Genomic DNA, 21,757 nt, shown 5'->3' with positions numbered 1-21,757 from the left:
ATGCTTTTAATTCAATGGAATCACTATAAACCAATCCACCAGGTACCAGAGCCGGCCTTTACAGATATGCAAGTTCAGTATGGCTCTAACTTCATATTCTGGAATCCCTTTCACTAACACAAGTTGGGGTCTAACCAGCCCAGCAGTGGGTGGAGCTGGTTTTAAAAAAGCCACTTCAAATACATAGTAGACCCGTACATGTGCAAGAAGTGTTAAACACATTGCCACAGGATTAACTACAGCCTGGACAGGGAATGGTCCAATATAGTGGGGCTGGAGCTTTCAGGATCCAGGTAAATGCAGGTTGCATGTTGACAACCAGGCTTTGTCACCTACTTTGTATTCAGGGCTAGGTCGTCTTTTCTTATCAGCATATCATTTATAGGCCTCTTTTGCTGCGAGCAGATTGGTGTGAATACACTGCCAAACACTTTCTTAATGTTCCTTTCAAGGCAAGAGTGTGGGTAACTCTAGTTCAGTAGAAGATGAGACTGGTTGCATGTGTGGATGATAGCCGTGAGTGCTAAAGAACAATGTGTGTTTTGCTGATGTGTGTGTTGAATTATTATATTCCAGTTTGGCCAACCAAATAGAGTCTACCCAAGAAGTCTTGGTACCATGAGCAACACAGCAGAGATATTTTTCGATTGTTTGGCTTACATGCTCGGTCTGGCTGTCCATTTCTGGATGATAACTAGTGGATAATCGCTTTTTTGATTTCTACACTTTTGCAGAAAGCTTGACAAAAATGTGAGGTGAATTTTGGGCATCCGTCTGAGATGATGTTGTGGGGCACTTCATGGAGACAGACTATGGGCCTCATTACACGGATGGCGGTAAGGATTTACCGGTACCGGTAAATCCTTACCGCCTTACTACGAGGTCCCTTTGCGGGTTGGGGGATTTAACGCCTGCTTTTTGCAGGCGTTAAAATCCAACCCGCTAAGGGACCTCAGAGCTAATTACGGCACCGCAAAATTGCGGTGCCGTAATTAGTGCCTTCCCCATTCCCATAGAGCCCTATGGGGCAGAAATGGGAATGGGGAAGGGCAATGGTGGAAGGGGGATTTACCGCCCCTCCAACCTTGGAATGGGGCGGTAAATCGCCTTACCGCCAAGGCGGTGCCGGTATTTTACCGGCATGAGCCATGGCGCTAATAGCCCCATGGCTCACCGCCTACCGTGTAATGAGGCCCTATATGTTATAAGAAGAGGTCCACCATCTTGTTTGCATTACACACTCCTTTACATGGAATGAAATGAGACAATTTAGTGAGGAAGTCCACAACCACCAAAGGTGTGTTAACAAGACTTTTGTGAATTTTTGGCAAGATATAAAACACGAGCACTCTGCCTTGGTCACGAATTAGATAGTTGTGTTCTTGATTGCTAATCATTTCTAATTCGAAACCTCTCGAGGCCTTTGATTTTATAACTTCTATGAGGTCCTTAGATGGATCATTAGGGATACGACAATAACTTTGTTCATCGCTCAAGAGTCTTAGGCACTCTTTCACATAATCAGACAGAGCGATTTAAGAGCACTATAGCCCCTCCTTTGTCAGCCTGTCTTACAATAATATCATGATCTTTAGCTAGCCTAGATATCACTGTACGCTGTGTAGTACTAAAATTCAAATGATTAGGAATGCCCTGCTGTTCCAACTTGTGCAATTCCGACAGAACTTGTTTCTCAAAGACAAGAGATTCAGCTGAAAAACTGTGGAAAGGAGCATTAAAGGTGGATTTATTCCTCAAACCCGTGCGGTTGAGATTTGTGTAGTCATTCCCTGACTCGAAAAATTCATTAAGGTGTAGTTTGTGCATAAAGGCCTGAAACTCAGATCTAAATTCAAAAGGGTCATGAAACTTAGTGCTAACAAACTTTAGACCCATATTGAGCACATTTTTTTTTCATTTTGGCTTTAAACTTAAACTTTGGGGATATAAGGTGTAGCTTTCCAGGTGCTTTATAGTTGTTATATGTTGGATTTGTGTTTCCTGTTTATTATCTTATTATCTGTACAGATCTTGGAGTACCCATGTAATAAATAAATTGATTCAGAAGTTTAATGCTATTGGTTGGACGTTGACATTAGCGCTACTAAAAGTCACATTTAGAGGTATAGTAGTGTTTGTTCTTTAAGGACAGGCCTAATTGAGACCTGGACCTTATTCCTCTAGACATCAATATGGTGAAATCTAGAGGTGTTGTTTGAGTTACTTTGAGCATGTGGCTCACTGTCTTATCTGTTGGTGTTGGTTGTTATCCTTTGCAGGTGGCCCTACTTTGGATCGCTTGACCCCCAACCCGGGATTACATGGTGGTGAAAACTAATGTAAAAAGTGTTTCTCCCCTGAAGAAAGTTCTAGCATTGAGAAGCTACAAAGAACTGAAGCATGTCGGGATATGATTGTTGTGAATTGACAATTTGTTTAAATGCATAGTGTATTGTAATTGCCATGTGTCTGTGAATTTTATACGTTGTTAATTGTGGTGTAATTTATCCCATTAGGTTGATGTATACCCACCATGTGGGTCATAATCTTGGGTTATATTGTGTGTTTTAAAACAAGTTGTTTTAATAATGTTTTATTGAATTTGAATATGATAATTAAAATGATCAAATCTATGAAAGTTTTTTGCACACCGAGTCCATTTTTTCAGGAGCAATGGGTATAGGTCATTACTAATCATCTTCTGGTAGACAGATGAGCAATTTATTAGAATAAAGGTTTTGTACCTTTTCTCCTTTTGTGTATAAATAAATGATAGAATATCATCCTTTTTATTTTCTAATCCTGGGCGGTAAGTAACCACGAAATGAAAGTCTGAGAAATAGATGGCCCAACGTAATTGTCTGGGGCTTAAGGCCCTTGTGCATTACAAGAATGTAATATTTCTGTGGTCAGTCAGTATGGTGATTGGATGTCGAGCACGCAGCAGGTAGTGGTGCCACTCACAAACACTGTCTTGATGGCCAGCAGCGTTCAGTCTGCTTCACATAGTTCTGTTCCGCAGGAAGGAGAGTTCATAAATAGTAGGCAACTTGGTGAAACTGTCCCATGTGATCACATTGCAATAGTATTGCCCCAAGAGCATAGCTAGAGGCATCCGTTTGTATCAGGAATGGATGTGACGGATCTGAATGGAGTAACAACCGGTGCACATGTGAAAGCTTGCTTCAAGGATTGAAAAGTGGTCTCTGCTGCTTCATCCCAAAGAAACGGAGCACCTTTTCTTAGTAGTTTCATGATGGACAAAACCTTCTTGGGGAAGCCATTGATAACCTGCCTGTAAAAATTGGCAAAGCACAACATCATTTCCACATATTTTACAGAGCTCAGCACTGGCCAATGCAGTTTGGTTTGCACCTTTTTCTTATCCATCTTTATGCCATCTGGCGAGAGGATAAAACAACGGAGTTCTAGACTGGTATGATGAAACTCACATTTTTCGAGTTCAGAGCTAAAGCTGGTGTTCTTGTAGATATTGCAGCACCGCCTTGACGTGTTATTTGTGTTCTTCTAGACTTTGGGAGTAGATGAGGAAATTGTCTATACAGACTATGGCAAAGGCGTCCTAGAAATCTCTTAAAACTAAATCCAGGAAGTGCTGAAAAGCAGTGGGTGCATTGCAGAGTCCGGAAGGCATGACTTGATGTTCGAATAACCCAAACTTTGTCCTAAACGCTGTTTCCACTCGTCTCTTTCACGCACCCACACCAAATGATAGGCTGCTCAGCAGTCCAACTCAGTGCAAATAGTTGACCTTTACACTTCATCTAAAAGTACTGGAATTAGGGGTAGTGGATACTTTTTTTGATTGTATTATGATTAATTGCGTGATAGTCTATGCAAGTCCTTAAGTCATCTTTTTCCTCAGTAAAATAAATAGAGGAGATGAGACCAGTGAGTTTGAGTGATGTATGAATCTGTTCTTTAGATGGGTATCAATGTATTTCTTTAGATGAACTTTCTCTGCCTCGGTCAGTGCATAGATGCGGCTGCAGGGCAATGCGGCTCCATGTTCAAGGTCGATCCGACAGTCAAATCTTCAGTGAGATGGCAGGATTTCTGCAGCTGCCCTGCTGAAGATGTTGTGATACTCTTCGCAGTCCTTTACTACCACACTTCGATGGTATGACCACTACCATGTGGGTGTGGCATGTCTGTCAGTGTTTCTGGCTTCTTTTCGTCTAGACAATGTTTCCTGCAATGAACTGATGAAAAACTTACAGTACCTTGGGTCCAATCCATCATGGGATTATGCTGACTTCACCAAGGCAGTGCTAAGATCAGGCAAAATTGTGGGGCTGCAATTAAATTAAAACACACTACTTCTTTGTGGCACTGGATGCTTTTGAGCACTACTAGATCTTCTGTTTGTTGGGTAATTGGACCCGGCACTAGCGGTGAGCCATCCACCGACATGACTTCCTCTTCTCGCTCCTTTACCTTGACTGCTGCCCCCTTTTGGTGTGCATAAACTATCTATATAAAATTCCTAGTTGCACGTCGTCCAACATTAAAGACACTGGCACCTTTTTTTTCCTGGTAGTGCAATAAGCCTGGTAGGCTAACATACAGTATGGCTGGTTGATGCGTGTCAGCCAATTGTTGCATTAGGGTGTTGTCTGTGATTCAGATTCACAGGGCCACTCTGGTTACTGGCAGGAGCTGACGTTTCCTGGGTTCTCTACTTTGGGTTTGTTTGTGCAGTCACGTACAAAATGATGCGCCTTCCCACAGTACAGACACAGTTTGTCATGCCTTCTCTTGTCTTGTTCTTCCTTAGTGAGTGGGTCACGTACCGTTCTGATCTGTATGGGTTTCTCTTGATTCTTGTCCCCTCCCCTTGGGGCCTCTGTTTAGTTTAGATTAGTTTATTCATTTGTAAAGCGCACCAAACCCAAAGGCATCTAGGCGCATAGGTTACAGAAGTGAGCACATAGTTAATAAATGTCAGTCAGGGCATTACATGTAGAGACAATGGTGATGTATACAGTATGTACAAAAAAGGATACAGTGGTACAGTTACATATGCGAATATATAGGTGAAGATGCACACCAATATGATAATAAAAGATAAGAAAACAGATAATTACATTGATCCGGAAACATAATGGCAGCCTATGTATGTTTTTTTTGTCTACTCTTGCGTGAGGAGCCAGTTTTTTATCTTCTCTGAAACAGAAGAAGGAAGGTACGTCCCTGAGATGTGTGGGTAATGAGTTCCAGAGTTTACGGGCTTTTACGGAGAAGCTACTGCCCCCTGATTTCTGACGGTTGAATCTTGGGATTAAAAAGTTTTGGAGGGATGCTCTAGTGGGACGGGCAGTGGTATTCTTAGAAATTTTGAATGTCAGGTATTTTGGCGCTAGGTTAGCCAAACATGTATGTGTTAGTCTCAGTACTTTACTTAAAATTCTGCTCTTGATGGACAGCCATTGGACGTTACGCCTGGTGGCTGAGATGTGATGCGATTTGGAAATGCTGAGGGCCTCTCGGATGGCATTATTTTGGAGTGTTTGCAGTTTAGTTAAAGAATGTGTGGAATTTCCTAGATACAGGGCGTAACAATAATCAAGTTTAGCGAGAATGAGAGCTCTGGTCAGATTCGGGCAATTGGCAGATGTCAAAAAAGTTATGTATGAGTTTATTAATTTGCACGTGTACGCAGTGGCCGATGCAGTTGCGTTGACCTGTCTGTTCAATGTCAAGGAGGAGTCCAGGTAGAATCCCAAGGTTTTAACTTCTTTGGAAACGTGTGTGATATTGCTGTCAATGTTAAACGCTTTGAAGTTTTTGTCCAGTTAATTAAGTTAGAGTGGGAGCCGATGAGGAGTAGTTCCGTTTTGTCATCGTTAAGGCAGAGGCCATGTGTGGCAATCCATGCCTGGATGACAAGATAGATTTTGTTTAATAGTTTGGAATCTAGGTCGTACTTTCCAGAGATGGGAAAGAGTATTAGGGTGTCATCTGCGTAATTAGTGTAGGTGACACCCAAATGGTCAAGGTCGTTGAACAGTAGCTTAGTAAATATATTATAAAGCGTAGGTGAAACACAAGAGCCTTGGGGAACTCCACATGTCACCACCGCTGGGTCTGCAGAAACATTGGGTGAGAAGACCCTCATTGTGCTCTGGGTCAGGAATGATTGGATCCAGGTAATAGCATTGTGTGAGAAATTTGCAGCGGTTGACAAGTGAGAGCACAGTACCTCGTGGTTGACTAAATCGAAGGTGGCCGATAGGTCGAGTAGTAACAAGATGGACAGGTTGCCTTTATTGATTTGTTCATCCATCTGTGTCTTAAGGTCTATTAATGCTGTTTCTGTACCATGTCTGGGCCTGAACCCAGATTGCCATAGGCCGAGTAGGTTATGATTTTCTAGGTATGCCTGCATCTGGATGTATGCAGCTCGGTTGAGAATTTTCAGCAGGAAGGGTACTTTTGTGATGCAGCGGTAGTTAGTTGGAATGTTTTGGTCAAGGTTGGGTTTTATAAGTAAAGGGAGAACCCAAGCCTCCCTATTGGTTGGGACAGCACAGGTCCTGAAGGTATTGTTTATTAAGGTAGTTATAAACAGGGCTAGGTCTTTAGCTGTTTCTTGAATGATATTAGGTGGGCATATGTCTCCTTTACATCTGGAGAGTTTGAGGCTGATGATTTGTTTTTTGACCTCTGAGATTGAGAGTTGGAGTGAATTGGAATTGGTTATTGTGTACCATTGCGGCAGGCTGACATATGTTAGGCAGGGGTTCTGAGGAATTATCTTGTTAATAAGGGCATTTTGGATTTCGGTACACCATGATTTGTCTTTGGAGCAGGTTTCAGTGGGTGGAGCAGGATATTCAAGCTCTCTGAGAACGGTGAAAAGTTCCCTAGAACTAGACTTTGCATTGTGAATTATGTTGTTGAAAGTCTCCCTTTTAGCTTGGAGAATAGCTGTTTTGTATTCCCAAAAGAGGTTTTTTGAAAAGCGTCTTTGTTAGCGGTTGTGGGGATGTTTTTCATGTGGTTTCAGCTTGTCTTTTGGTATCACGCAGTGCTTTTAGGTTAGGGGTGAACCATGAGTTGAGGTGGGCCCGGGGTTTGGCTTTGCACATCTTCAAGGGTGCTATTGTGTCAATGGCCTGTTGAAGAGTTGAATTGTATAGTTCAACTAGGGAGGATGGGTCAGCGGTAGTGTTAGTGAAGTTGAGTATGGGCTTTATTAGTGGTATTACTTTCTCTAGTGTGATATTTTTGATGTTTCTGGATAGGTTAGGTGGTGCCAGTGTTTTAGTAAGGTTAGGAGGTGTGCTGGCCAGGAGGTTGAATGAGACAATATGGTGGTTCGACCAAGCACAGTAAGCGTTAGAGAGTATCGTAGTCTGGCAGTTTAAGTACGCAATCCAATCAAGGATTCGACTTTTGTTGTGTGTAGACATGGTATTGTGGTGTGTGAAGCCAAGTTCTGAAATTGAGTTGGCTAATAGTGAGGCAGCTCTGTCGGTAGTGTCGTGGAGGCCCAGGTTGAAGTCATGCAGCAGCAGATTTTACGAATTAGGTTTGGTGTCGACTGACAGGAGTAGTGATATGTCCTCGTCATATGTGGATAATTGGCTTGAGGGTCTGTATAGCACATTAATTTTTAGCGTGCTTGTGGCAGAGAGGGAGAGTTTCATGGAATTAAGTTCTGCAGATGGGAAGTGTTTTTTGAGTATGGCTCTGGTGTTGAGATGATTCTTGAAGATAACGGCCACTCCTCCTCCTGTGGCAGATTCTCTGTCAAGTCTGATAATCGAGTAGTTGTCGGGGATTACTAATGTGAGAGAGAGGGACCCTTGGCAGCATGAAGCCAGGTCTCAGTAATAGCTAGTAGGTCTAGGTGTTTGGATGTGATCAGATTAGCAATGTCCAGGGTGTGAGCCACTAAGGAACTTGCATTATTGAGAGCTCCCTTGATGGGGGGTTGGTTATTTGGTTTACTGGATACTGTGGAGTTGATATGAAGGTTAATATCGGGAATGGGTAAGGCGGATGGTGATTTGGTTACTTTGATCTTCTGAGAGGTGGGTTTGGAATTTGCGATGGAACTAGGTGATGGTGGTGGTCATTGAGTTTGTAGGAGTCTAGAGCCAAATCTGTGGTTTCTAGTTGATGTGCTGCAGGGGTTACTGGTTACCAGTGGCATGACGTGAATCTGACTCTGTTGAATGTGGCTGGAGGTAGTATTTGGGCTGGTTGAGCAGGATTCCCAAGTGTTAGTGGAGGGAGATAGGACGCTGGCCATGGTGGTAAGGATATTGTAGGTGCTATAGAATCTTGGTGTGGTAATGAGATGGACATCCTGAGGTATACGCTCCACTTGCTAGGTGGCAGGGTACCAAAGTATGTTGGTTGCATGGTGATGCACTTCTTCAGTCTGCATAAGGTGCTAGGGTCAAGAGTGGGCATCATGAAGTATAGTGGTTCAATTCTGATTAGCATATATAGTAGGATGGGTACATTCTTCCTAGCAAGCATGACTATAGGGCAGAATGTGTACATGCAGGGTGCGATAAACTTCGGCAAGCAGAAGCCTGGAACAATGGGTACAGGTACTAGGCAAACAAAAGCTATGTGGGAACAGGTAGCAGTGCAGGTATGGTCACAGGCATAGGGCTAGTTACAGTGACAATGCTAACAATGCATAAAAGGCTATGTGTGAACAGGTAACAGTGCAGGTATGGTCACGGGCATAGGGCTAGTTACAGGGACAATGCTAACAATGCATAAAAGGCTATGTGGGAACAGGTATCAGTGCGGGTATAGTCACGAGCATAGGGCTAGTTACAGTGACAATGCTAACAATGCATACAAGGCTATGTGGGAACAGGTAGCAGTGCAGGTATGGTCACGGGCATAGGGCTAGTTACAGTGACAATGCTAACAATGCATAAAAGGCTATGTGGGAACAGGTAGCAGTGTGGGTATGGTCACAGGCATAGGGCTAGTTACAGTGACAATACTAACAAAGCATAAAAGGCTAAGTGGGAACAGGTAGCAGTGCAGGTATGGTCACAGCCGTAGGGCTAGTTACAGTGACAATGCTGAAAATGCATAAAAAGCAAAATGGTGACAGACAGCAATGTAGATAAGGTCACAAGTATAAGGCTAGTTATGGAGGCAGTACTACTGGAGCAATAAGCAATGTGGGACTGTGCCGGCAATGCAGATATGGTCACGGGCGATGCTAACAATGCAACAATGCAGACAGCAATCTATTTAAAGTGACAGGCAGAGACCCGTCACTGAGGCAATACTAATAGTGCAATGAGCTATGTAGGAACAGTTGCAGCAATACAGGTATGGTCGCGGGAGATGCTAGCAATGTAACAAAGCTATGTGGTAACAGACAGCATGCAAATATTTTCAGAAGGTGATTGGTCATACAAGTATTGGCATGTTACAAATAGTCATACCGCTGCAAGAGGCCTGCGGAGTTGCAGTTTGTGAATCAGTCATTCGGCTGGCATCTTCTGGCGCACCGTGTTGTCGACGATCAACGTTAGGAACAGGCACGGCCCGATGAAGCTTTGCATAGATGTAGGCAAATCCAATATTAATATAGATTGTGGCTAGTTAACCATTTAACCGGTCGTGAGCTCTTGAGTGGAAATTAACATCGGTTAATAGTGTAACAGATTTTGTCGCAGAGAAGGTGGAGGCGGTAGGGCGTATTCATGATTTACATATTTTTTTATTGATTCTTTAAGGTCACTTTACTGCAACTTCTTTAAGATTGGTGGACAAAGTAGAATGATGGTTGCTCATTGCCAATGAGATCACTGAAATAAACTGTTTTAGTAACAGGGAAAAGGCTACGTCTGGCCTTCAGTGAGAAGACACATCCACTCCTCAGTTTAAGCAAGAAGCTGACATGGGCGGTCAGCATGCAAACGAATCCCCCTCCATGAAAGGGATGGTGGTGCGAGAAGGTGAAAAGGTGTTTGAAGAGGTGTACAGCTTTATGTCTTGCACCATTATAGTCCTCACCTTTTCCCTAATCATCTGCACATAAGGCACTGAGACTGCATATTATACACACATACCGTGCAATAGTTACACAGGTTGGGCTTGCCAGCACAGTCTGGAATACAGAGAAGTTGTGAGTGCTGCATAAATAGTCTGGGAAGGGACTTGTCCGTACACAAGGTGTCCAGTGTACCCAGAGTGATACCTGGGTACATGAAGCCACCAAGAGTTCATTAGAGTATTAACAAAGCCTTTTGGAGAACACATAGAGCTCCGCAGGAGGCAACACCTGGGAAGCTCATAAAAATACACTAAGACACGTTCATCAGAGCACAAGCAAGGCTCACCAGATTCTGAACAGAGCTCCATGACACAAGCACAGCAAATAAAGGGCACATATGAGTCCACCCAGACAGCCCTTGCGGCCACACACACTGCGTTCATTAGAGCTGGAGCAAGATCTCAGAATTACGGCACACAAAAGGGTCATCAAAGCAGATACGCAAAGATCCCAGGAGCACAGAGCCCTGATAAGAGTGAATCGGAGCACGCAAACGCACGCCATAGCACATAGGAGAAACCGTGCACGCCCCTATCTCTCCCCCCTTCCATTTCATGTGTTGTGGGATATTAAATGCATGACAGAATCAGGAGGACAACATAGACAGTGCCAGCCTTCTTCTCACACAGGGCATTCATGAGAAGCATGGGCATGGCTCAATTAGCTCCAGGCCTCACTCCTGATACCTATTGCTCAATATCTAACTAAGGGTGGAACTAAGACAGCTCGGTCATTTAATGTAGCAGCTGCAAACATTGATAGGTAACCTTCAGGTCGGTACATGAAATCACAGCCAGTTATCTCTGTGGGGTAATGGTTTTAATGCATACACATTGCAGACATCAGTAAGACACAGGGCCCAGTCCCAGTTAAATAACTCAGAATATGCAGCACTTGTGAGGAACCATGTGTGTGTAACATAATAGTCACAAAAACTGATACTAATAATGTGTAGGGGAGAATAAAAGATAAACAAAGACTGCCTGACTCTAGAGAGAGAGGTGCCTGACTAATGCATGGCTTCATTCCCATTTTGGTTTTCATCCATTACCACAAAATGTTGTACTTGTAAAATGCAGGCAATTACGTTCTCGTTTGAGAGTCAGCACCCAACATACGGCTCAAATTTTACAAAAAACTGATTTTTCCATTGAATTATGTGTGTGAAAACGTACTTTCAAGGCCTAAGGATTGGGTCGGACCAACTTTAGATTATTCGCAAAGTGTGCCTATTGCCACTTTCCCAAAAATAAAACAGAGCAGTCATTTAAAGGGGGGCCTCGCTCCATCAGATCATATTACTGAAACCCTGAGGACTGGCACTGGTTCATATGCTTTGGGGAAAATATCCACAAGACCAACATTAATATCATTAGATTTCCAGTTTGAAAACCACTAGCCAATGTAGTTGTAGAGGAGGTCCCAGATATGGCCTGCACCCCTGCCCCCCAGTGCGAGTTGCCAGTAAAATACTCGCCAAGGTATGTGATGTATGAGGAGCAACTGAACCAACAGAGAGCCGCATTGGCATTGGGCCTCTGCCCTGTGTACATTAGATCAGTACCTCTTGAAATGCCAATAAGCAGACAGGCCTGGGCAGCACGGTACCCAATCAGACAACCATACCGGCCGCTAATACGAAACAATGAGTATTTACAGACTGTCCATGAGGAGACACAAAGAGCCCTGATGGAAGGCAAACAATGATGAGAAGAGGGCCTAGACAGACTAACGCATGAGAAAAGGCAACACACAAACGCGTGTATCCACGAAAACAGGTGCAAGAGACACGAAGGACAACACAATGTTAAAACGTAAGAAACGTCATAGTGAAAGAACCAAGATGGAAGAATCGAACCCGTTAAACATGTGTAAATAGGCTTGAAACGCAAGATGCTAAGAAATCGATACTGCTTGCAATGCTTAGTAGAGGAGAGAGCGGCAAGTGCCAACCATATATCTACCTCAATAAGGCACAATGTACACGTGCAACTTCATTTTGTAAAAGCAGAAGTACGCCCAGGCGGCCAAGGCCTAACTGGTCGGGTTTCATATCCATGCCCAAGCCAGGGGAAAGAGCGGAATCGAAACACAACAAAGGACGGCTCAAGCCTGGGAAATCGAGGTCAACCCAAGAGAGGGGACGAGCTTCAGCTAAGGAGAATCGTAACTTCCGAGCATACCAGCCTGCCCTGTGAAGGTCAAGATAAGGAGGCCCGGGCAGGTGGTGGAGCTACATGGAGAATTAAATACACGAAAAGCTGGAAACTGAAGCAGATTCACGGTGAACCAACACGTGACCAGCCAGGAGCGAAGATGTACCACCGTCTGATGTCACCCAGATCCAAGGGGTGCCATAACTTTTCCTGATAATAGACTACAGTTTCGAGGCCTTCTTTAGCCAACTAATTGACACATCGCCCTAAAACCACTCATTGGTGGAAGGGAGGCAGGGTGAATCTTGGGACACTAGGCACCTGGGTGTCCAGCCTGCTTGCTGCTAATTAAAGTGGAGATTTATGGTTAGGGGTGTAACTTGCCCAATCACAATGGTCCATGTAATCTAGGGTCCTATAGACACTGTAACCAATAGGACGTTGTACTTATAGTGACGTCCATCGCGTGTGATGTAGAAGGATGGGCGTAGACGCCCATCAGATAAGAGTTAACCAATCTGCATGCTCTATTGTCATATACAGATATAACACCTATACTTAAGTTACCCTTCCCAACCAATTATATTGCGTGATGATTTTTTATAGAATTAGACGTCAATGATGATAAGTTTAGCCTATAAAAACGGCTGTTGGACTAAAGTTCGAGGAAGTCAGAGCGAGACAAGTGTATGCAATGCTGCTGATTTCCATATGCTGATGTATGTATCATTAAACGGAATTCCCTTTGCCAACTTAATGAGTCCTGATTTTTGAGATGTACAGCTATCCAGTATTACAAGTTCTCGGGGGTTGAGTACTGACCAATGGGCCTGTCAGTAATTTCCTCTCCTCGTGAACACTTGGTAGCATGAGGATTGTTTCGGCCATCGATTGTTGATAATCGATTAATATAGTTATAAGACAGCCCTAGACCGACGGCACGAAGTAACTCTGGGCCTTCGGTTACATCACGAGTCCTTTCGCCATCCGGCTGAGTAGGCTGAGAAGCTCCCCGTGGACAAGGATAGAGTAAAGAATTTCAAATAAATTGCAGTGGGTCTGAAGGAACCCGCCTTTCCAAGCATAACCCTTCTCATTCCCACGGGCAGCGGATCGGACGAAAATGTTAAAAGCGGGAAGAGGAAGGGGCAGTGATCCTGAAATTCCAGAGAGGAAAAGAGGCGATCGTGAGTGAAACAACGAAACTCGTTACCTTGGCAAATGTATCATAGGCATTAGAGTAAGTAGGGGAAAGGTAACAGAGGGTGGCGGAGAATAATAAAGTAGCTAGAGGTAGAGTAGACAGTATATATTTAAAGGGTTAATGACTCGAGTATAAAAAGAAAAACATATATAAAGAGGAATTCCAGGGGGGCACCTGAGCCAAAACGTAAGAGAATACCAGGGGACACCTGAGCTAAAACCGTAAGAGAATACCAGGGGGTCACCAGAGCTAAAACGTAAAAGAATACCGGGAGAAAAACGAGATTTCGCCTTGTTCCTGCGCTTTAAAGAGTGGTCAGAAGGAACGTGAACCCAGAGCCCACAGAGGGGGGACAATTTAGGCTACGATTACGTTTAAAGACGGAATTAACGGGGTTCGTTAAAATCCCATGGTGGGGTATTAATTAGAAGGCGGTACATGTATGACCAGCTGGTGTCTGTCTAGTCTGTCAAGTGTCCGTCATATGTGTCTTACTGCATGTTAAATATACAACAATTGTATTGGTGATTGATTGAAATGCATTTTGGCCTTATGCGATTCTGTAACTAAGAGGGAATCACCAGTGAATTGATGGTTTCTTTTTACTTCATTGATAGTATAAATTTTGGCGGGAAGAAGTGGATTGGAGCTTGCGGTTGTGGTGCTCGCTCATATTAGTGGGAAGATTAAAAGATTGTGTAAATGTTGTTGATGTCGAAGTTAAAAATGGAAGAGGTTACCCCACTTGCGCACATGTGAAAGCAACTGCCCAAGCATGCAATAAAATTGAAGAAATATAGCCAGGAGTGGGTTAAGGGTACTGCCAATAAGATGTTTATGTCTTGGCCCCAGAATGGGTCCTTGTCTAAGGCTGTTTTACAGCACATGACAACCTTCCTACATGCCACATATACTGGCAAGAAGCTTGAGAAACGCCTTGCTGTTCTCGAGCTTTGGAAGATGTTTGAGCAAACGAAGAAAGAAGAACCACCTTCAGACTGGATATTAAATGTATGCACGGAGGGGGGTGAGACGCCCCGCCAGAACCAGTCATTGAGGGAAGTAAAACAAAGGGTCTTTACCCCTTACGAGAACTCAAAGCAGCCACAGGGTACAGTAACCCCGCATATGAGTCACCTACATGTAGTAGTGACGAAACTAAAGAACAGGAGCAGGAAATTGATTTGGCCTCCACAGTCCCGAGGGACAAGGAGAGGCGCTGCGATAGTAGTAAGGATCGGGCACAGGCTAGTGCACCTCTCGATAAAGAGAGAGAGGGAAAGAAGCGGAAAGGAAGTGATGAGACAGCATTCGCGAAAGACAAATGGCTGGGAGGACAGATACTATTAAAGCTAGATGGAAAGGGAAGTGATGATGTGCGGACGAGAGGAAGGCATGATTAAGAGCAAAGAAAGGAGAAAGAAGCAAGGGACGAAAGGACGAGAAAGAAGGATAGATTAAGGTGAGAACAACTATATCACAGTATGAAGCCTATGAAAAATACAGGCTAAACATGTTAAAGTTGGAGGAAGAAATGAGAGTGCACGAAAGGAAGGTGAAAAAGCGGGCAGATGAGGAGAGAAGAAGGGCAAATGAATGTAGAAATGAACGAATGATAATAAGGCTAGTGAAGAAGCAAAAAAGTGAAAGAAGATAGATGAGGAATTGGAACGAAAACGCAGACAAAGGGCACAAGATCTTGAGTATTTGGAGCGGTTAGTCGTTAAACCCAATCCTACAGTAGAATGGGAAGACATAGAAGAATTCTTTCCTGCAAGCGATGCGGTACCAGGTACAAGCAGGATAAATATTGACGATGACTTCGATACCAGAAGCATTGGGGAAACAATTGATAAAATCTATGATGAAATGGGGCTGGAACTAATTTCCCAAGGGGAAAAGGAAGATGAGCGCTTAGAGAGCACTCAGCTATATGACATTGAGGATGTTACTCGAAGTAGTGGGAGTAGGGGACTGTCCCTAGATAGAGTAGAAATTGGACAGAACGAAGATGATGCAAGAAGTTGTGTAAACTGGGAATATTCGGAATCTGACTCCGGTGAGGATACGGAGGACGAGGCACAGGAGGAAGGGAGGCTATGTGAAAAGCCGCTCCCTCGAGGCAAAGGGGTATGATGGTCCAACGCCAGTGAATCTGAATTTAGGACATCGAAGCCTACCAAGGCACATGGCAAACGTGAGGCAACACTCCGCGAGCTGAGGGGGGAGCCAGCATCCACCTATACAGGCAGATTAAGGGCGTTGCCGGGTAGACGGCAAGGTGGTAATACTGTCCCGCCAGTAGACAGGAGGAGTGGGGGAAAAGAAAAGGAAGATTGTGCCTTTCAATTCCCGCTGCTAGAAAAAGGGGGAGTGAGACCACAATACATTCCATGGCCACACATGGAGAAAACTTAAAAAATAAGCTTCCAATGCTGACATCGGGGGCTGGTAAATGGATACACGAGTTGGAAAAGATGACCGGAGGAGTCACCTTAGCTATAGGGGACATCAAGGGCCTCCTGATCACCATACTTGGTGAAAGGGCTGACGATGTATGGAAACGGGCTGGGTATCCAAGGGCAACGATAACTAACACTACCCATGACGGAGCACCATTTAATGATTGTAGAGCAGCAGTGTGGAAAGCGCTACGAACCCTATATGCAGACACATAAGACATGGGAGCTATAATGACTCGGAAAATGAAAGAGTCAGAGGATCCGTTGATTTATATCCAATATTTTCAAGACGTGTGGGTGCTCGAAACGCATGAGTCTTGGTCAAAATCTATCCCTGTCTTTTACCACATACTGTGTCAAGGGTTGCCTGAACCGGTGCAAAAACAGCTCAAGAAATTGGTAGCGATCGAAGCCAAACCGTGGGCCGAAATTCAACTGACAATTGCACACTACTGCAGATTGTTACAACAAAAGAACCGAAAAAAGGAAGCAGCCCATAAGGGGGAAGAAGCGAAGCTGGTACAAAAGAAGCTCTCGAAGTATACTCTCGAGGGAGCCATGTTGACCAGTCCAGCCGAGCCCAGCACGCAGCAAGTAAATTTCCAAGCGAATATGGGATATTACCCGAGGGGTAGAGGATTTAGAGGAAGAGTATGGCAAGGTGGCCAGGGAGGTTTCCATGGTAATCAGGGAGGTTTTCAAAATAACCAAGGCGGATTTCAGAATGAACAGATGAGTGGTCAAGCCATTCTGGATGGGCAGATGGTCCCGCCACCGCCAGAATGCTGACTGTGCAGAATGACAGTACATGTGGCGCGCATGTGCAGAAACAAAGGCATGTGCCAAAAGGAATGGGAGCAGGTATGGTGAATCAGCCTGCCACCCCGCAACAAGGCAGTGCGCATGGCCAAATAGTGCAGCAGCAGGCAGCAAGCTTGCAGATGGGGAATTTGCAACAGGGGCAACAGGGGCAGCCCCAACAGGCACCACCGCCAGTGCCACAAGGAATGAACAATGGAGGAGGAACCAACCCCGGGAATGGGGGTATTCCACAAACTTACAGTGGGCCGAACCTATACATAAAATAGGACAGCTCACAGGAAACTCTGATGTGCTCTATCCTATGGGTGACACCAGACCCTAATAGGGAACCCAGGGTAAATGTCACCATAGGGGGTAAAGAATATTGCTTCTTAGTTGACACAGGTGCGACGCGTTCGTGCATACGAGAAGGCAAGTTTTCCTTGTCCGGCGAGGCTATAGATACTCAGAGTTTCACTGGAGCTCATAGCAGAATTCGCTTTACAGACACACTCCCAGTCTCAGTGGGAGAGCGCGAAATGAATGTGCCCTTATTGTATTCACGTCAGTCCCCAATAAACATCATGGGTCGAGATTTGATGAGAAAGTTGAATATGACAATATCGTTTACTGAGGATGGTATAGTGTGCTCCACGCCAGGAATGCATTATTCTAATGTGTGCGAAATTATCAGAGCATACTCTGGACGTGCAGCGATGAGAGTTATACCGCTGGAGCCAGAAGTTTTCGCATATGGCGTAAGAGTGCTTATGGCGAGATTGCCAGGCCTCGCAGACAAACCTATGAGAACCCCTGACGAATTTCTATTTAGACCAAGAATACCCATGCATGAGGAAGAGGGACAAATATTTCCCTTGGAAATACAATCTGCCGCAGTAAAGGGGAAGGTGGTCCTGGTAGAAGGATATGATGACGAAGGAAGGCAATGATGCGCTATTATCGCCATTGAAGAAGGGTATTGAGTGACTGACGTCACGGATGACGATCTGTTCGAAGAACACCCTCACTTAGAAGAGACAAGAGTGGAAGTAAGTCTCATATTCTGGGTCAAAATTGTCAAACGAGAAGTGCCACAAAGAATGATGCTGGCGATGATACGTCCAGAATACTTTTAGGAGGACATGGCCCAGGTGCCTGTCGCAGTATGGACAACAGGGCCTTATGACGTATGACTCCTGAAGGGGGTGGGAGCGGTGAAAATCAAACTAAAGCCAGGAGCGATCCTACCAAGAGCGGGACAATATCCCATGTCCAGAGAAGCGGATGAGGGGATCGCAAATTCAATTTCTGCCATGATGGAACAGGGCATCCTAGTGACATCAGAATCACCCTGTAACACGGTGATCTATCCCGTCAAGAAATCGAAGGGTGGGTCTTGGCGTTTAATCCAGGATTTAAGGGCATTAAATGACATTGTCGAAGCTGAATTCCCTCTAGTCCGTAACCCGTCTACAATTTTGTGCAACATACGCACTGAGGCAAAATATTTCACGGTGATCGATTTGAAAAATGCATTTTTCTCAATTCCGTTGCACGGTGACTCGCCAAGACTTGACATCATTTACGTTCAGGCAAATGCGCCTGAAAAGCACAAAGCTGCCACAGGGGTATTGTAAGTCCCCATCCATTTTTAACAGAGTCCGGAAATGGACCTAAGCAATATTACAGTAGACAGTGTTGTTTTGCAGTATGTAGATGACATTCTGATCTGCAGCACCACTGAGGAGCAATGCAGGAGTGACTCTGTCCAGCTACTAACGATACTAGCTGAGAAGGGGTACAAATTTGATAAAGAAAAGTTGCAATACTGTCAGCAGAAAGTGCTGTACATAGGGCAACTAATCTCTCATGAAGGGAAAAAGATAACCCCAGAAAGGGCTGAAGCCATCATGAACACGGCCAAGCCACGCACGATCAAGAAAATGCAAAGCTTTTTAGGCCTGTGCAATTATGTCCGAGCTTGGGTCTTTGACTATAGCTCGTACACCAAGCCCTTGCTTCAGGCCCTGAAGAAGGCCCAAGCGTCAAAAGAAGAAATCGAGTGGACTGAGGCAATGGAAAAAGGTTTTACAGAACTCAAGGGGGCAATTTGTAAGGCCCCAGTTCTCTGGATCTCTAATTATGCAGAAGAATTCCATCTGTTCTCATATACCGATGGCAATTTTATGACGGCAGTACTTGCTCAATGAACATAGCTGGGGTACAAACCTCTAGCATATTACAGCGGGAGTCTGGACCCAGTTATGAGGGGCCACTTCCCATATGAACAAAATCTGGCCGCCGCCGCGTTTGCCATCGAGAAGGCGTCTTCCATTGTGATGGGGTGCTCCATGACATTGTATGTCGAGCACTCAGTGTTCGCCATATTGGAGAAACCAAATAGCACATTGACATCACAGAGAGCATCCTCCTATGAGATGATCATCTCTAATCCATCAATCAAAATAGTTCGATGTAAAACGGTGAACCCTGCAACGTTCATAAAAGAACCAGTAACCGAGGGTGAACCAGTCCATGACAGTGCAAACTATGAAGAATTCTACGATGAAATCCCAAGGGTAAAGGAAAACGCCCTGCCAAGTGGGGAGCTCGTCTTCATTGACGGGTCTTCTAGAATCGACCAAGAAGATGGACAAAGGTATACAGGCGTAGCCATGGGGAAACACCAGGCGAATGGAGAGTTTCAGGTACTCGCCAGTGCGCGAATACCCTCTCACTATTCAGCCCAAGCTGCAGAACTGGTGGCACTCATACTCGCCATCGAAAATCATGCAGATCAGGAAGTGACGGTATACAGTGATTCCGCCTATGTGACTTCCAGCGTGCACGCAGGTTTAGCACGATGGAAAAGGAGGGATTACCTCCGAGCAAATGGCATGCCAGTGCAACATGCAGGCTTCCTGTATAGGGTGATAAAAGCACTACAGCTCCCAGTGCGCATAGTGGTCGTGAAATGCGCCGCTCACACCAAGGGGACAGATTTCGTGTCACGTGGAAACCATGAAGCGGACACGGAAGCCAAGCGCATGGCATCCAAGAATGAAACAATCATGGACGTGGAGGTGGCATGTACCCATGAATGAAAGATGGTAGCGCAAGCCACACCAGAAGCCTATAGCAATATGGGACAGACTCAGTTAATGGAGCTCCAAGGGGAGGCACCTCAGGAGGAGAAAAATGTATGGAAGCGTCGAGGGTGTTCTTTTAACCCCTCTGACGGATTGTGGAGGCAAGACAGCAATGGTAAACCAGTAATGCCTGTCACCCTTCTAAAGGTAACGTTAGAACAGCTCCACTACCCCTTACTCATGTCAAAAGAAAATCTTGCTGCAACGCTCGCAGAAGACTGGTTCACGCCGAATTTTGCGGAGCATGTTGCATTTTTTATGGTCAACTGCATAATTTGTCAGCAATTCACCTCTGGGCACACATTAAAAGTAGTAAGAGGAATCATTCCCAGACATGATGGACCATTCCAGCACCTACATATCGATTATGTCGATATGATTCAGGTGTGTAATGGGTACAGGTATTTAATTGTGGTGGTGTGTCCTTTCTCAAGATGGATAGAAGCAGGTCCCTGTACACACCCCGATGCAGCCTGTGCTGCAAAATTTCTGGTGAGGGAAGTGTTCCCTAGGTGGGGGGTGTGCGAGGTAATGAGATCAGATAATGGGCCCCATTTTGTAAACACAGTGTTTGAGCAGATTAGCTTGTTGCTTTGTATAAAGCACAAGTTCTCGTCGGCGTATCACCCCGAGGGAAATGGGATATGTAAGCGGCTCAATGGCCTGTTAAAAGAGAGAATAGCCAAATTGAAGCTCACATTAAAGAAGGGATGGTTGCACTGTCTACCACTGGCACTGTATGCTCTTCGTAACCAACCAGGCTCCGACCATCATTTTACGCCGCACAAAATTGTTAAAGTTAGAAGGATGAGGACCCCTCTTATCCCCCGAGACAGGGCTAAATGTGATGCCCAGCTTGCTAGGTAGGTTCTGGGAGCAGAGATGAAGGATAACCTTGACTGTCTCACATCCAGCGCCACTGTCATTTCAGGCCAGCTGCAGCGACGGCGTAAAGGGAACAGCACAGCACAAACCACAACAGAAAGTGCTGATACAGGCGCAGCTCACAACCTTCGTGCGCCCCTTGTCTTCCCTGGCTACAGCGTCCTTGTATGGAATTTTACAAGGAAAAAATGGGACGAGCCAAGGTTTAATGGCCCTTTCATCGTAGAGCACTGCGCCTCGTCCGCTGTCAAACTCGAGGGCAGAAGAGCCTGGATCTTCCTAAACGACATCAAACCGTTTATAGAAGAGAGCACTCCCAGTGCATCCACCTCCGAGGAATCTACAGACAACAGGGAAGGACCTCAGCATGTGCAGACGAGATCTATGGCGAGGATGAACGACGCGTGAGCAGAGAAGAAAGGAAAAGAGCCAGTTTGTGAAAATCGTGTCCACACTGAACTTTTCCTTTATGCACAGAGAGAGACAAAACCAAGCAAACAAACACTCTGTGCAGCCAAAAGTCCAGGCTAAAAAGGAGAATCATATATTCCAAAAACCGCAGTGACACTGGTAACTCGAACACGTTGAACCACACTAAGCATTGAACATGAACTCGAAGACTCTGATAAGTAGTAAAATAAGACATTTCTGAAAACCAAAAAACGTTAGTCTAAAGCATCCAGTACCAAGACTTTGTGCACAGAACTAATGGTACATCCCAGCAGAAGTCTCAAGTGGAATGTACTCACCTATTTTCAGATCGTGCTCCTAACATATCCGTCACTCATAGGGAGAGGAACAAGTGTCACAGAATACATTCAAGATCCAGAAAATAAGAAGGTAATCAGACAACTACTGACTGTCATCACAGAGGTCTTCGCCGAGTTACCCGAGCACAGTGAACAAGAGACTAATACTCCCACCCCAAATGTTCATTGATGAAATAATGTATACATTATTCTTCCGAATCATAGAGGAGTGCCCAGGACTTGTCGGGAGAACCACAAATACAATAACTTTCATCAGAAACCCCC

This window comes from Ambystoma mexicanum, chromosome 2p (genome assembly GCF_040938575.1).
Source record: "Ambystoma mexicanum isolate Mex_15411 chromosome 2p, UKY_AmexF1_1, whole genome shotgun sequence".
Lineage (NCBI taxonomy): Eukaryota > Metazoa > Chordata > Amphibia > Caudata > Ambystomatidae > Ambystoma > Ambystoma mexicanum.
The sequence above is the reverse complement of the archived record's forward strand: the minus strand, read 5'-3'. Positions refer to the sequence as shown.